This window comes from Odocoileus virginianus, chromosome 6, assembly GCF_023699985.2.
Source record: "Odocoileus virginianus isolate 20LAN1187 ecotype Illinois chromosome 6, Ovbor_1.2, whole genome shotgun sequence".
In the NCBI taxonomy this organism is placed as follows: domain Eukaryota; kingdom Metazoa; phylum Chordata; class Mammalia; order Artiodactyla; family Cervidae; genus Odocoileus; species Odocoileus virginianus.
Genome location: NC_069679.1, coordinates 79,060,089 through 79,076,215, shown reverse-complemented (window position 1 = coordinate 79,076,215; position 16,127 = coordinate 79,060,089). Strand labels below are relative to the sequence as shown.

At 39.3% G+C, this 16,127-nt stretch overlaps 1 protein-coding gene across 9 annotated transcripts in view; it reads left to right on the top strand.

The window, feature by feature from the left end:
• The window catches only part of CEP128 (centrosomal protein 128), a 484,062-nt gene that overhangs the window by 49,030 nt on the left and 418,905 nt on the right, over positions 1-16,127 (top strand). For 2 of the 9 annotated variants that reach the window (XM_070469724.1, XM_070469721.1), the window contains one exon: positions 13,187-13,290. The exons of 6 other annotated variants lie outside the window; for them this stretch is intronic. The gene's annotated coding sequence lies outside the window, so the exon portion shown is untranslated. Of the gene's footprint in view, positions 1-13,186; positions 13,311-16,127 lie in introns of all 9 variants that reach the window. One more of the 9 variants, XM_070469722.1, reaches the window with a different exon arrangement.

The window sequence follows — 16,127 nt, the reverse complement described above, 5'->3', positions numbered from 1 at the left end:
GGGAAATCCTGTCGACAGAGGAGCCTGTTGGGCTACAGTCCATGGGGTTGCGAAGAGTCGGACATGACTTAGTGACTTAACAACAACACATAAGATGTATACATACATTTTGTAATGCATCTTTTGTTTTCCTGGGATAATAGTCATAGAAGTAGAATCTCTGGATCAAAAAGTGCATATTATTTTTACTTGCCAGATTGTTCTCTAGAAAAACTGTCTTAGTTAATATCTTATAGCAAGATATGTCCTTTTGAATGCTGGTGGTGAGAGCTTTTGTTCTACAGAACAGATATAAAGGAATATCATTATTTTAACTAGCTGTTTTTTAATTAGTAAAATACAGTATCTTACATTTTTTTTAGGGCCCTTTGTGTTCTTTGAATTGTCTCTTTATCTTTTGTACCTTTTACTGCTGGAATGTTCTTTTCTTCTTTTTTTTTTTGAAATATGATAAATTCTTTGGTTTCCATATAATGTAAATATTTTACTAAGTTTCAGCTTTTATGTTCTAATCTTGTTCTTGTGTCTTATTAATAATTATTAATGATCCTGCATCTTATCAGGCCTTTATCAGATATTAACACCTCCCTGAAATTTATATAACTCTTATGTGAAAGTGAAAGTTGCTCAGTTATGTCTGACTCTTTGTGACCCCATGGACTCTATAGTCCATGGAATTCTCTACGCCAGAATACAGGAGTGGGTAGCCTTTCCCTTCTCTAGGGGATCTTCCCAACCCAGGGATTGAACCCAGGTCTCCTGCATTGCAGGCAGATTCTTTACCAGCTGAACCATGCGTAGTGTTTGCCATGAGACAGGTGCTCATGAATGAATGAACTCATAGATGTATGAATTAAAGCTAAACCTGAATTAGGCTTTCAGTGAAGAGAGACTTGTGGAAGAAGTGGACTATAATTATTATTTTAAAAACATAAGGTAATTTTATGGATTGTAGGAGGAAGAGAAAAGCTTTATCGTGGGAGAGTGAAGGATTTAAAGTGTCAGAAATGGGTCGGCTCGTGAGCAGCAACTGACGCATTAGAACAGTGCTGAGAATGGGCATGGATAGCGAAGAGTCCAGGTAACTTGGAGTGTGTAGAGCTTTATAGTGCAGATGAATAATAATTGAGGAATGTAGGTAGCTGCAACTTTCAATGAGAAAATGATTTGTAATAATTCAAGCAAACCTTGTAGGTTTGAATCAGTTATAAGTTTTAACCATTCAAATGAATTTGAAATGATTATCCTTGTTTATGAGACATTGTCAAGTTTTCACATTTATACTGTTTTGCAGTTCAGTCCATATTGTTTGAGAACTCAGTTAATATAGCCCGTATACCACAAGAATTATTTCATCCAAAAGTTATTTAATTAGAAACACCAATTGCACAGTCCTACACTTTGAAGTTTGTCTCTGGATTAATCAGTGTAATAAGGGAAGTTTAACTGTAAATTCATTAAAATTGTTCCAGCCACATGCCAGGCACTATGTTAGATGCTGAAATACATCTGTGAGCAAAGTTAATGGAGTCTGTGATGAGATTTAGTCTAGTGGGGAGACAGACAGGTAAACAGCCAGTTAACTCCTCTGGGCTATGAGGAGGTGGTGTCTAAGGTGGAGGCAGTGAAGCAAGGTTCTCCAGAGAAAGTCTCCTCTGAACTGAGACTTGAAGGACAAGTAAGAGTTAGCCAAAGAAAATGGAGTGAGAAGAATGTTTCAGGTGGTGAATACGGCATAGGTTTGATGGTGAGATGAGCATAACATACTTGAGAAATTGGAGAAAAAAAGCTTTCTGTGGCATGAATAATTACATTTCATGGACATATTTAATAATTGTATTGCTATAAATATAGAGTTATAATAATGCAGAGGGTGAAAAGATTATTTCTGGCTGGAGATGGAAGGCTTCTCTGAGATTGTGTTTGACCTATACTTGGAAATTTGAGTGGAATTTGAACAGGTGGCAGTGGTCGACAGCAGATGGCATTTGAGTCAGAACTAATGACTCCAGTGAGGGATGGAAGTGGTAGGAGAATGTGGTGTACATAGTAGCTAAATGTAGGCCTTCTGTTTCTGTGGTTCATTTGTTAAGAGAAGGGTGTCTTGATGAGGGTCTTGAATTTCTGATTAAGAACCTGGGCTCAGTCATGTGGGCAGTGGAGTGTCTGTGCAGGTTGAAATGTATGGAAAAAGACCCAAGAGTTGGAGAAACCATTATAGTGGCTAGTAATGCGAGAAGAGAAGACCTGAATTTGGGATGGTGCCTGTGGTAATGAGAAGGGATACATGGTTAGGAATTTGGGCCTTGAAGAAAGGCCTGTGACTTGGCTCTGCTATTGGAAGCTGTGTCACCTTGGGTACTTCACTTAGCTTCTTTAAGCCTCTCAGGTATCAGTCATGATGACAGCAGTACTTACCTTGTAGGGTTATTGTCATACAACAATTGGTGATATTAAAGCATTAGCTAGTCGGCATTATTATTTCAACTTTTGTTTTTTGAAGGTTTTTGAAATTGAGATTCTTAACTGGCATTTACATCCATACATTTGTGGTAGTTTACTGTTTAAGCGTAATTGGTTTTATATGATATTGAGCTGTTTTTCATTGTAGTTGGATTCCTTTCTAATCCTATATCTTTAAAAAATTTTATGTATGCATATAAAAACATTACAAGAAAAAGTTTATGATACACAGTTAATTACAATCACCTTTTAAAAAATTTTAGAGGTTTTTTGTTTTTTTAATAGTATCTTGGAAAGAATATACAAATTATTTTTGTTACCCCCTTTAAAAAATAAGATTAAAAAATAAACTCTTGAATAAGCATATTTATAAGTACAATGAAAGTGTGTTTTAGTTAATTATTATAGAAGAGTTAAAGGAAGATCTAAAGATATAAAGTAAAAGTAGGATGGGGGAAGAAAGAAATATGGGAATTGAGGAAGAGTGGAGGACAAGAAAATACTCTTTTTTCTCAAAGTTTAAGTCCTTAGGATATGGTTTCTGGGAAAAAAAAGAATGCCTGAAAGAGGTTGTAAAGATTCCTAGTAAGAGATAGGATTATTTAAAAGTCGTCTTAGAAGAGCTGTATAGCAGAACATAATTAATTCTTTACTTTCTTATGCTATATTGTTTATATAAACCTTTAGTTCTGAATAAGTGGGTATGCTTGGAATACACTTGTATCATAAGAAATATGGTAAGGAAACACACACACACACACACACACACACACACACAGCTCCAAACATTTTGGTGTGTTTGGAATTTAAATGCTGCTTTCACATCTAAGAATGTAGTGGAAGAGGCAGTGGCTAAGAGACACACTAGATGTAGGTTCTAGATCTCTTAGTGTAGCTTTTTATGAAAGCAATTGTAGATAAGTATTTTACTCAAACTTTTTGTGCCTTTAGGAACAAAAGTAAAGGGTTGTAATTACACCAGCTTTATAGGGTTCAAATAGAGATCAAAAGAGAAAATGGCAAAAACCACTACCATATTGTAATTAGCCTCCAACTAATAAAAATAAATGAAAAACTAAATAAAGAGAAAATGCTGGTGGGAATTCTTTGTAAGCTATAAAGCAGTATGCAAATTTAAGGTATAAATAGGAATAAGAAATATTTCCTTTTCTAAAAATTTGTAGTGTTGTTTTGTTCACTAGGAAAGTCAAGAGGAGTTTCTGTTTCTGCTTTAAAAACTAGGAGGAAGAAAACAAACAAGCTTTATAATACACTTTAGAAATAGCATGTTTATTATGAAAAACTTAATGTTACATGAACAAATAAATAGCCCCATAAATGATGTTTATGATTACTCTCTCAAAAACTGGTAGCCTGTCCCTTGTTATATCAATTGTCAATACTTATTTTGTGCACCCTAATACGAATCTATCCTTTTTTGCTTCTACCGTTAGATGACAGTCTGAAACCAGTTTGTTTTCTCAAGGAGAGCAGGCTTGAGAGGAAGCCTCAGGAAAGTAACCATCTTCTGAACCAAATCAAATGACTTATTAGTAAACTATGTGTGTATATATCTATATCTATCTATCTATATATATTAGCCTTTGTATAATAAACAAATCCTGGCAGGCGTGCAACAATGTGCTTTTTATTGTCTGCCTATCTTGGCTGGACACTTTTTTTCTGTGCTCAGCTGACTGGTCCACTGATCTAAGCTGGAAGTCGCTGGGGCAGCCATGTATGCCACACCTTCCAGTGGGATTGTCTGCACGTCCTGACGGTGACGGGAGAGATGAGGGGAGCAGGTTCCAGGGTGTAGTCCCATTTCAGGTATCTGTTTGTGCCCTGTCAGCTGAAATCCTGTTGGCCAACGTAGGTCAAATAGCTGAGCCCAGAGGCAGGGAGGGTGATTCCACCCATAGTGGGAAGACTTAGGTCTTGGGGAGGTGAAGAGTTCATGGAGCCAGATTATGCGAGCAGCACTTTGTTCTGCATTTAATTTCTTCTGTATACCAGAGTGGGAAAACATCCTGAGTGGTCTGCTGAAAATCAAGTCCTCCTGCTCAAGGCTTACATCTTGTTCTGGTTTTCTAGTCTATAGGCTAATATGGAAGCTGTGTCACCCGATTGCCCTTCTGGTCTATAGAGGGGAGCATTGTGAGCATTTAACCTTGATTGATTCTTTCTAGAATTGTTCACTTTTAACTGGGGAATGAGGCCAGTAAACTTCCTTTGTCTTGGTTCTTTATCCAAAGTAGGATTGCAAAGTCAGCTGCTAATCTGGTCCTACGAAGCAGGCCTGGTGGGGATTGCAAGGGCAAGCAGGAAGGTGCATGACCAACACAGGGCAGCCACTGTTTACAGCCATGTTGCCATGGGAACAGTCTTCCCCAGTGTTGCCAGATCTTTGGAGTTTTCAAGAGAAACCGGGAATTAGATTTTTTTGGTGAAGTCTCTGTTTTCAAATTAAGGTTTTAAGATAACACAATGAGGACTCTGTTAAAATATGTATTGCTTGGCTGGATTTGGTCTGTAGTTCTCTACTTTTCATCCCCTGATTTAAACAGAATGGTGTTAGGAACTCAGGGATTCTAGCTCTATCTTTTTCCAGGTTCATCTCATGCCCATTTTCTGACAGTTTGGGCCATTATTAGGGGTTGTCTCCACACCCAGAGGGCTTCATTATTGTCTACTTTGGGAATAGTGTAGTTTGTGTTTATTCTTTTTATCTGTTAGAAAATAGAATGCCATTCTAGGGCTTAACTCCAAGTAAGAAATCCATCTTCTGTTTGTTAGCATCCATTTCAGTCTGTTATCTTTCTTTTCCCCCTTTGGGTTTTTGTTGATTGTTTTTTTATCTTGACATGTTTTACTTTTAATTTTGTAAACTGCCTCATTTATTTTAGAAGTGTGTGTAGGTGTATGAGTCTAAAATATCTCTGTCATTCTGCTGGTGAGACAGGGAAAGAGTTATTAAGTAGCTTTATTTTCTTTTAAAGCCGTGCTAATTTTTAACAACTGGCTTACACATAATTAAGCAGCTATTAGTCTTATCTCCATGTCTGAGGAAACAGTAATTTTGTATGCCATGCAGGCTTTTTCAGAAATGCCCCTGCCACCTGCTTGATGGGTGCTGATCCACGTGATTCTGCCCTCTTACTCCTGCAAGGGGAGCAAAATGGAACCTGGGGACTGAGTCTGGTGTCATCCATGGAATAGAGGAGTGGGTGTGTGCAAGTGTGTGAGAGAGAGAGGAAGGGAGGAGGAGGAAGGAGGGGGAAGACAGAGAGAGGAAGGAAGGAAATGGATGGTAGCAACAGGAATAAGTGGAACATACAAAAAAAAGAGATATCTAGTATATTTGCAATATACTTATGTATATGTGTATGCTTGTGTTCAGGCTTGGTCATTTCCCACTCTTTGTGACCCCATGGCCTGTAGCCCACCAGGCTCCTCTGTTCATGGGGCTTTTAGGCAAGAATACTGGAGCGGGTTGCCATTTTCTTCTTCAGGGGATCTTCCCGACCCAGGGATTGAACCTGAGTCTTCTGCCTTGATCGGCAGGTGGTTTCTTTACTGCTGAGCCCCCTAGGAAGCCCATACATATGAATATATATATTTACTGTTAATTCTGTAGGTCAGAAGTTCTCAACTGAGAGTGATTTTAACCATGCACCTCATCTCTGCCTGAGGGGATGTTTAGGAATATCTGGAGACAGTTTTAAATCTATGCTCTGGTTGAAGGATTGGAGAGCCCTGAATATTTGTCTCTTCTGCAGTTCCTCTGAAATGATGGAATCTCGCTTCTTTGTCTCATCCATCTGTCAAGCTTCTTCTCATCCTTCTAGATGGGTGGAAAGATCCTGACCTGATTCCCCTGGCATATTGTCATAGCACCTAGCTCACTGTATGTAGACTTCTTACAGATCTTTCTCTCCCACTGAGGACTGTGACTTAATCACCTTCCTCTTTCATTTCTAATGTAGTGACAATTCAGTGGATGGTGAGTGCATGAATCTATTGTATCTCTTCGATTCTGTTCCTGTTACATTATTTCCTGACTTAACTGAGAACTGACTACTGGACAGTTGACTTGGATCTCTCTCTCTCTCTTTTTTTTTCTTTTTGTGAGAAGACTAACAGCCCTTATTATGTTTAATTTTGTTCCCCAGCAAAGGATAATAAATTTAAGTAGTAACATCACAATAAAATATTTAATTATTCAGGAGCAGTTCAAGATGCACTGGAATTAGCTGCCTCTTACGTGTCTTCATTTAGGTGGTAAGAGATGCTATTGTAGCCTGGGCATTCTTAAGCTAAAGATCTGATGTGAGATCTCAACCCCCCTGTCACCTGGGAACAGGTCCCCACCACAGGGAGCTTGCCTTGGGTAGTGGGCAGGTGAGGACTTGAGGTTTGGTATGAGGTGACTCAATGGACATGAATTTGAGCAAACTCTGGGAGACAGTGAAGGACAGGGAAGCCTGGCGTCCTGCAGACCGTGCGATTGCAAAGAGTCGGGCATGACTTAGACACTGGACAACAATTCTTGATTCATTCTCAGTCCGTTGGATCTCTGCTGAGTGCCAGCTATGTTGTTAATAGAGTTCTGGGCCTTGGGGTGCCAACATTGAACAAGTAGATAAGTGTCTCCCCTCATGAAACTTCTGTGAGGGGTGGCATAAAATCCACGCTTCTTTTAGCCTGAACCTCTCCGTGAGCTGTCCCCAGCCTGCTTCTCAGAGTTCGTCCTGTGACACCCTCCTCCTTGGTCACTGCTGCTCCTTTTTGCTGTTTCTTGAACACAGCTAACTCCTTCCTACTTCATGTGCTATGCCTCTGTTCCTCCACCTGTCTAGAATTTGGTTCCCTCCTCGTGTCTTTGTGAAGTTCCTTCTAATCATTAAGCTCTCTGATTGAAAGAGCCCTGTCCCGACCACTTTTCTTTAAAAAACTCTCCCAAACCCAGTTATTCTTACTTTTAAATTTTTTAATTGTAATTTTATTGGCTTACAGTGTTGTGGGTAATTGCAGGTGTACAACAAAGTGATTCAGTTATACATATATTCATTCTTTTTTAGATTCTTTTCTCATGTGGGTTATCATAGAATATTGAGTTCTCTGTGCTGTCCAGTAGGTTAGGTCTTCGTTGGTTATCCATTTTTTTTTTTTTTTTTTTTTTTTTGGTTGCAGCTCAGAGTTTCATTTGGTAAACGGAGGATAGTATACCCCCTGCTAAGGTGTGAGGATGGGCTGAGCCCGAAGGAGAAGCTGGTTGTCTGTCTTATATGTTATGGTGAATAACATATGGTGAACTAACCATAGGTTATGGTGAGTGTGTGTGTGTTCACCCAAAACTCCAGACTTATCCCTCCCCAACACATTTACCTGTTGGTAACCAACCATAAGTTTGTTTTTGATATCTGTAAGTCTGTTTCTGTTCTGTTCATTTGTATCTTAAAAAAAAATGAGATTCCACATGTGAATGATACCATATGATATTTGTCTTTCTCTGACTTAATCAGTATGATGATTTCTAGGTCCCTCCACATTGCTGCAAATGGCACTATTTCATTTTTTTTTTAAAATGGCTGAGTAATATTTCATTGTGTATACGCACAACATCTTTATCCATTCCTCTTGACAGTGGACATTTAGGCTGCTTCCATGTCTTGGCTATTGTAAAGAGTGCTGCAATGAAGCCTGGGGTGAATGTTCCCTTTTGGATTATGGTTTTCTCTAGATGTGTGCCCATGAGTAGGATTGTTGGACCATATGGTAGCTCTGTTTTCAGTTCTTAAGGAATCTCCGTGCTGTTCTCCACAGTGGTTGTACCAGTTTAATTTCTGCCAGCACTGCAGGAGGGTTGCCTTTTCTCCAGTATTTATTGTCTGTAGGCTTGTTGGTGACGGCCATTCTGGCTGGTATGGATTGGTAACCTCATGATATTTTTGATTTGCATTTCTCTAATAAATAGCCATCTGTTTGTTTTCTTTGGAAAAATATATATTTAGATCTTTTGCCCGTTTGATTGAGTTGTTTGTTTTTCTGATGTACAGCTACATGAACTACTTGTATATTTTGGAGATCAATCCCTTATTGCTCCCTTCATTTTCAAATATTATCTCCCATTCTGTGGGTTGTCTTTTCATTTTGTTTATGGTTACCTTTACGGTGCAGAAGCCCTTAAGTTTGATTATGTCCCATTTTTTTATTTTTGTTTTATTTTCATTACTCTAGAAGGTAGATCCCAAAAGGTAATGCTGAAATTAATGTCAAAGAGTGTTCTGCTTTCCGGTATGAGTTTTATAGTGTCTGGCCATACATTTAGGTCTTTGATCCATTTTGAGCTTATTTTTGTGTAAGGTGTTAGAGAATGTTCTAATTTCATTCTTTTACACATAGCTGTCCAGTGTTCCCAGCACTTATTGAAGAGACTGTCTTTTCTCCATTGTATATTCTTGCCTCCCTTGTCGTAGATTAGTTGGCCCTGGGTGTATGAGTTTACCTCTGGGCTTTCTGTCCTGTTCATTGATCTACATTTCTGTCTTTGTACCCATACTACCTAGTCTTGATGACTGTAGCTTGTAGTATAGTCTGAAATCAGCGAGTCTGATTTCTTCACTTCATTTTTCTTTCTCAGTATGTTTTGGCTATTTGGAGTCTTTTGTGTCTCCATATAAATTAAAAAAAATTTTTTTTGTTCTAGTTCTGTGAGAAATGTCATTGGAAATTTGAAAGGGATTGCATTGAATCTGTCAAAGCTATATGTTTTGCCAGTAGTCATGTATGGATGTGAGAGTTGGACTATAAAGAAACCTGAGCACTGAAGAATGGATGCTTTTGAACTGTGGTGTTGGAGAAGACTCTTGGGAGTCCCTTGGACAGCAAGGAGATCCAAGCAGTCCATCCTAAAGGAAATCAGTCCTGAATATTCATTAGAAGGACTGATGCTGAAGCTGAAACTCCAGTACTTTGACCACCTGATGCGAAGAACTGACTCATTTGAAAAGACACTGATGCTGGGAAAGATTGAAGGCGGGAGGAGAAGGGGACAACAGAGGATGAGATGGTTGGATAGTTTGATGGCATTACCGACTCAATGGACATGAGTTTGAGTAAACTGTGGGAGTTGGTGGTGGACAGGGAGGCCTGGAATCCTGCAGTCCATGGGGTTGCAGAGTCGGACATGACTGAGTGACTGAACTGAACTGCATTGAATCTGTAGAATGCCTTGGGTAGTATAGTCATTTTGACTATTGATTCTTCCGATCCAGCTTTGATCTTATATGAATTTGCTAAAAGGGTTTGAGGAGATGATGTTACAAAGGAGGACTGATGTAAAGAAGACCCATGCAGGTGATAATTATTTGTGCATGGTAGCCTCTGCTGGTGTGTTAACTTTTTCTCTTGAAGGATGAGGCAGTCGCTATTGAAGCAGTGAGAAATACATTAAAATTTTTGAACTTGGTTTGTGGCTCAGCTTAAAATGAATTCCCCAGCTTCCCCAACCCCCTTTAAATATCAACGTCATTACCTTGAGGACAGCTGCCTTGGACAGGGACGGCTGAGGCTCTTGGAGGCCACAGAAGCAATCAACCTACTTAACATTCACCAGTCAGCCTTTGTGAAATATCACCCCTGATGCTGGGTGCTTATCTTTTATGGAACAGCTTGCAAATCCTAATTGTTTTAAACTGGCTCTGAGGAAAAGAGACTTGAGAATCAATAAATTACAGCTCTCATACATACAAATGTGCATCATTATAATGAAGACAGTCTGATGGCTCTTTAGGTCAAATAACAAAAGAGGTGGACTTGAGTTTGTAGACTCATTGCCAGTCCTCTTATTGCAGGGTTGAAATTACAGGGCTGAATGCAGTTTTTATTCTCTCACAATATTCAGGTTTGCATATGGGCATTTGTTTTTGATGGATAGATCCTCAGTGGGAGCGAATTGATGAGGGGTTCATTACTTGCTCTGGTGGCCGTATGTCTTCTTTATAAGGTTCATTAAGGCAGAAGCAACAATATTTATGCCTTTAAATACTGATGTGTTGGGAACAGCGAAATAAACTATTCCAAGAATGGTACCATCTGTTTTCAGACCCAGAGCTTTCTCTGACTCTGGAGATTTTCACCCAAGGTCACCCATCTTAGATCTCTCTAGAGTCTTGGGAGAAGCTTAGGATCTGAAAAGCAGACAGCATGAGTAGTCCTGCTTTCTCACAGTGATAAATTTTACCCAGAGGTAGTAAGCTGCAGAGAGTATTTACTGCTCTTTGGTGGCTCAGATGGCAAAGAGTCTGCCTGCGATGCAGGAGACCTGGGCTCCATCCCTGGGTCAGGAAGATCCCCTGGAGGAGGAGATGGCAACCCACTCCAGTACTCTTGCCTGGAAAATCCCGTGGACAGAGGAGCCTGGCAGGCTACAGTCCATGGAGTCACAAAGAGTTGGACATGCCTTCATTTTCTTTCTCCAGTTAAAGGAGATGCCTGTCACACATTTAATCAGGATTTAGGTGATTCAGCTCCTTTAAATTGTTCCTTAATCATTCTTCAAATTTAGCAATTCTTTCTTCTTTTGTCTACAAACATCATGCTGAGATTTCTCATGCTAATGAGAATGAATTTCTAATCCACCTGAACTTTTTTCTTTTAATTCTTTAAAAATAATGAAGATTTTTTTTTTTTTCTTGAGCATGCTAGGTGTTTAAATTCTTCTTTGGAATTCAAATTGCAGTAGTGATTATTATTCATGAACCGCTTTAAATTTGTTTTATTTAAACACATTTTCCAGGTTATCAGTCTGTTCTTAATCTGCTATCTCTGAAGGGAATCTTTTTATTTATTTTTTTTCTTTTAAGCATTGTATTTTCTTTTTCTTTCTGATTGTTCAATCATTGTAGAAAATTCAGGAAGTATAGGAATGTTTAAAGAATAGAAATCGACTATAAACTTAACATGGTAAATATACTTTTATTTTCTTCTTTCTTTGTCATCATCCTTTCCTGTTCCTCTAAATGTGTATGCGTGCGTGTGTGTGAAGTAGCTTCAGTCGTGTCTCTTTCCGACCCTGTGGACCATAGCCTGCCAGGCTCCTCTGTCCAAGGGATTCTCCAGGCCAGGATATGGAGTGGGTTGCCATGCCCTCCTCAAAGGGATCTCTCCAACCCAGGGATTGACCCTACCTCTCGTATGTGCCCTACATTGGCAGGCAGTCTTTACCACTGGCGCCACCTGGGAAGCTCCTGGATGTGTATACTGGCAGTTTATGCTCAGATACAGACATCATGTAATGTTTATTACCAAATTGGGGTTCATGCTTTTATCCCTTGTGTTGCCATTAAATATCTCCAGAAACTGGGTTTTAATGTCTGTGTACTATTCCATTACATGGATGTACTGTATTTTAACTTTTCTCTTATGATTTGAAATTTAAGTGCTTTTTATTTTCCCTGTTAGATGGTTGTGATATTTGTTCTCAGCAGATATTTTTATATATAAATTTCTGTATGTATTCCAATGATTCTGTTAGGAGACACTTTGGAAGTTGTTGGTAGGTCAGAGGTACAAACTGTTTTTGATACATATTGCCTGCTGACCATCCAGACAATTTGTATCAACTTACACATATCTGTTAGTACTACATAGGAATGTTCCTTTGGCTACAACCTGGCTAACATAGACTTAATCATTTAAAGGAAAGCAATGGCCTATAAAAGCATCTCACTGATAATTTATATTTCTTAGGTTATTAGAACAGTTTTGCATGACCATGAATATACATACATATATATATTTTTAATGTGACTGCTTTCAGTATGCTTTTATCAACCTGGACTGAGTCTAACGCTTTGGGTATGAACTCACTGGGGAGATTTCCAGAGTCCTAAAAAATCTTATTTTCATTAATGCCAGTGATACTAGGATAAACAATACTTTTTGAAAACTGTTTAATTGTATAAAATAGTAATGGTCCTTGAAGAGTGTAGCATTGGCACTTACTGTTTTGTGCTTCTCCCTCAGTTATCTTAAAGCGCTCTTGGAACTATCTTCATGGCCTTTTATATGTTGGTTCAGTCTCTGGGTGGGGAAGATCCCCTGGAAAAGGAAATGGCAATCCACTCCAGTATGCTTGCCTGGAGAGTCCTGTGGACAGAGGAGCCTGGCTGGGACAGTCTCCTGGAGAAGATTGTCCATGGGGTCACAAAGAGCTGGACCCGGCTGAGTGACTGACACTTTTTTCTGATAGTGGGGCAGCAGTCTTCTGGCGACTCTCAAGGCCACTCCTTTCTCATTTTTCTCTCCCTTCCTCCATCAGCTCCACGTCTGGGGAGTGGGAGTGTTGACTGTTAGTAGACTGACATCATCTTTTGGCAAGGTTGGAACTCTGCCACTGTACCTGCCTTCTGCGTTTTGACACTTAGGTTCAGGTGCTCTGTTAGCTATGAGAGGTGTGTTCGACCTTTTGAATTGTTGGTAGTAGGTGTAGACAGTGCTAAGTTTTTTTTTTTTTATCAACAGTGAAATGCTAGTTGAATTTCTATTTTTTTTTATTATAATCAGATTCTTTAATGTCTTTAATGTTTTAAAATCAACACTTATGACATTTATGTAACTAAAATTCTTTCATATGCTATAAAAGCAAATGTTTCATATGCTGTAAAATGATATAAAAATCTTCACCTATATCTCACTTTGAATCTTGATATTTCTACAGGAGTTCCATCAGATGCAGGAGTTTGTACATCTTTTATTGCTCAACTGAGGACTTTGTGAACTAGTGAAATTCATGCTGAAAAGTGTGATTTTATCTTATTAAAAGTATGTAGTCCTTAATAGGGGTAAGTGAGAGGTCTTTGTGTGTGTGTGTGTGTGTGTGTGTGTGTATGTGACAGTTACACATAGTTAAGCTAATGCTGTTTGTATGATTTTGACAACAATGCTATATGTATGAGCAGCTAAGGCAGCTATGATTTTCTGTTTTAGATTCAGATACGCCATATCTTTACTCATTAATATTTTTTCAACTAATTACAGTTGTGTTCCATTAAGAAAGACTGCGAGGTACATATGTACCTGTGGTTCAGTTCAGTTCAGTCGCTCAGTTGTGCCCGACCCTTTGCCACCCCGTGAATCGCAGCATGCCAGGCCTCCCTGTCCATCACCAACTCCCAGAGATGGTCAGACTCATGACCATCGAGTCGGTGATGCCATCCAGCCATCTCATCCTCTGTCGCCCCCTTCTCCTCCTGCCCCCAATCCCTCTCAGCATCAGGGTCTTTTCCAATGAGTCAGCTCTTTGCATGAGGTGGCCAAAATATTGGAGTTTCAGCTGCAGCATCAGTCCTTCCAATGAACACCCACCCATGTACCTATGGTAAAAGTATAAGAGTGTGGTGTGGAGAGTTGAACACAAAATCATCCAGTAGTTAACCCAGGGATCGGGGGTGGTGGAGCAGTGGGAGTTGAGGATAGGGTGGGAGGTCGCGTGCATGCAAGCTTGACTGCATCCGATTCTGCAGCCCCATGGACAGGCTTCACTGCCAGGCTCCTCTGTTCATGGGATTTTTCAAGAATACTGGAGCAGGTTGCCATTTCCTTCTCTAGTGGATCTTCCCAACCCAGGGATTGAAACCATGTCTCCCACACTGCCAGGAGGGTTCTTTATCGCTGTGCCAATACTAGGACTTTATTTATAGTGTTCTAAATATTGGTCAGAAAGTTTGTTCAGATTTTTCTGTACCAGCTAATGGAAAAACCCGAATACATTTTTTGGCCAATCTAATATTTTATTCAAAATATTAGAAGCACATGTGTCAGAATGGGAAATAATAATAAGAATATATTCTTAAAAATAATAGGGAAATAGATGATAGAAGTGGAAGAAGCATAATAGAAAATAGAAATAGAAAATGATAATAATAATATTCTGGTAGTTGATACATGCTTGCTTACTATCTTAGTCTCTGTACTATTTTATATTTTACACATTTTCCCCAAATTATTTAAAAAAACAAAATTTTCAGTTTTCACTCTTTGTAGTCAAGTTGATACTCAAATAGCTGATTAGATGACTCTGATATGCCATTTATATTCATTGACATTGTGTGCATGCTAAGTTGCTACATTTGTGTCTGACTCTATGCCACCCCATGGACTGTAGCCCACCAGGCTCTTCTGTCCCTGGGATTTCCCAGGCAAGAACACTAGAGTAGGTTGCTGTGCCCACCTCCAGCGGATCTTCCCAACCCAGGAATTGAGCCCACATCTCTTATGTCTCCCTGCATTTACAGGCGGCTTCTTTACCACTAGCATCATCTGGGAAACTCCTTCTCCCTTCATTGACATTATGTATAGATAACTGATTATTATTACAATTTTGATATTAAAAAAAAATCAGGTTGTTTCAAAGATGGCTGTCTTGTTTCTTGCTCTCACCAACAGCCAATGTGGTTAACATCTGGTTTTTCAGTGCTACCTTTTTATTCTGCCTGGTAATATCTTAATTCCAGTTTAGTTTCCAGAATTATGACTGGTTAAAATGAAACTTATTCTTTCAGATACAGAATTCTTACAGATCCAGGCATAATTATTATTTTCCATCATATAAGAGAAGGAAAAAGGACATAAAAGCCTTTTTACTCTGAGGCTGCAGGTTTGATTTGTTTTATTATATGCAGCATAGATATGTCACTGTTTTTTTTCTTTCTTAAGTGACTAACAGAGATTTCATATTGCTACTTGCTTCCCATTCTCCCTCCCTTTGGAATTTTTGTGCTTAAATGAAATGACACGGCATTGAGGAGGCTGCAGACACATGTGAACCATGGCCTGATGCTACCTTTAATGCTTTTTCATAACTGTTAAGACTGTTCACAAGTAGTGTCTAGGAGACAGCAGAGCAGAGCGGAATGGAGAGAACACTGAAGGGGAAGGAGCCTGGCCGAACCCTCGGTCCGCTTCCTGGGTCTGTTACTTGTGATCACTGTCTGGAGTTTGAGTTGTTACTTAGCATCTCCCCCTTCAGCATCCTTTCTAGGCGAACTGCCCATTTTAGTAAGTTATTATGGGAATTAAATTGGATTGTCTCTGTGAGCATTTATAGAGTACCTGGCATTGTAGCAGGCTCTCAGAAAATGTTGATTTTTTTTTTTTCCCCTGTTTTCACCAAAGGAGAGTGTTGGTCCTCTAACAGTAAATGATTTTAGGTCCAGTGGCATAGATTTATGGGTGTGCTCACATGTGTGCATGGGTGTGCAGAGACACACAAGTGATTTCCTAAGTTTAAAGGTGAAGTTCTGTTTAAGATTTCTTCTTAAGTTTATTCTTTTGGACTTGAAACAAGTGTGATCCTGCAAAAGTATTGCTATACAGTTGCATCAGCCTTTGTTTCTTGTTCATGTTTCCTGACTTTGGAGGGAGCTACATTGTCGGCCCTGTGCCTTTATACTTGTAGACAGGAGAAGGGGGGCGAGAACTGTGGAAAGAGGTGAGGAGGGAAGTTGAGAGGCCTGGTCAGAGGAGAGGCTGGGGTCTGACAGCTGTTCTCTAGCACTGTCTCAGATGGTTCGAAAAAGTTGGATGTTCTGTTGATTTCTTTTTTCTGATGCTACAAAGTCAGACTGTATTTCACTATGAAAAGCCTGAACTCACAGCAA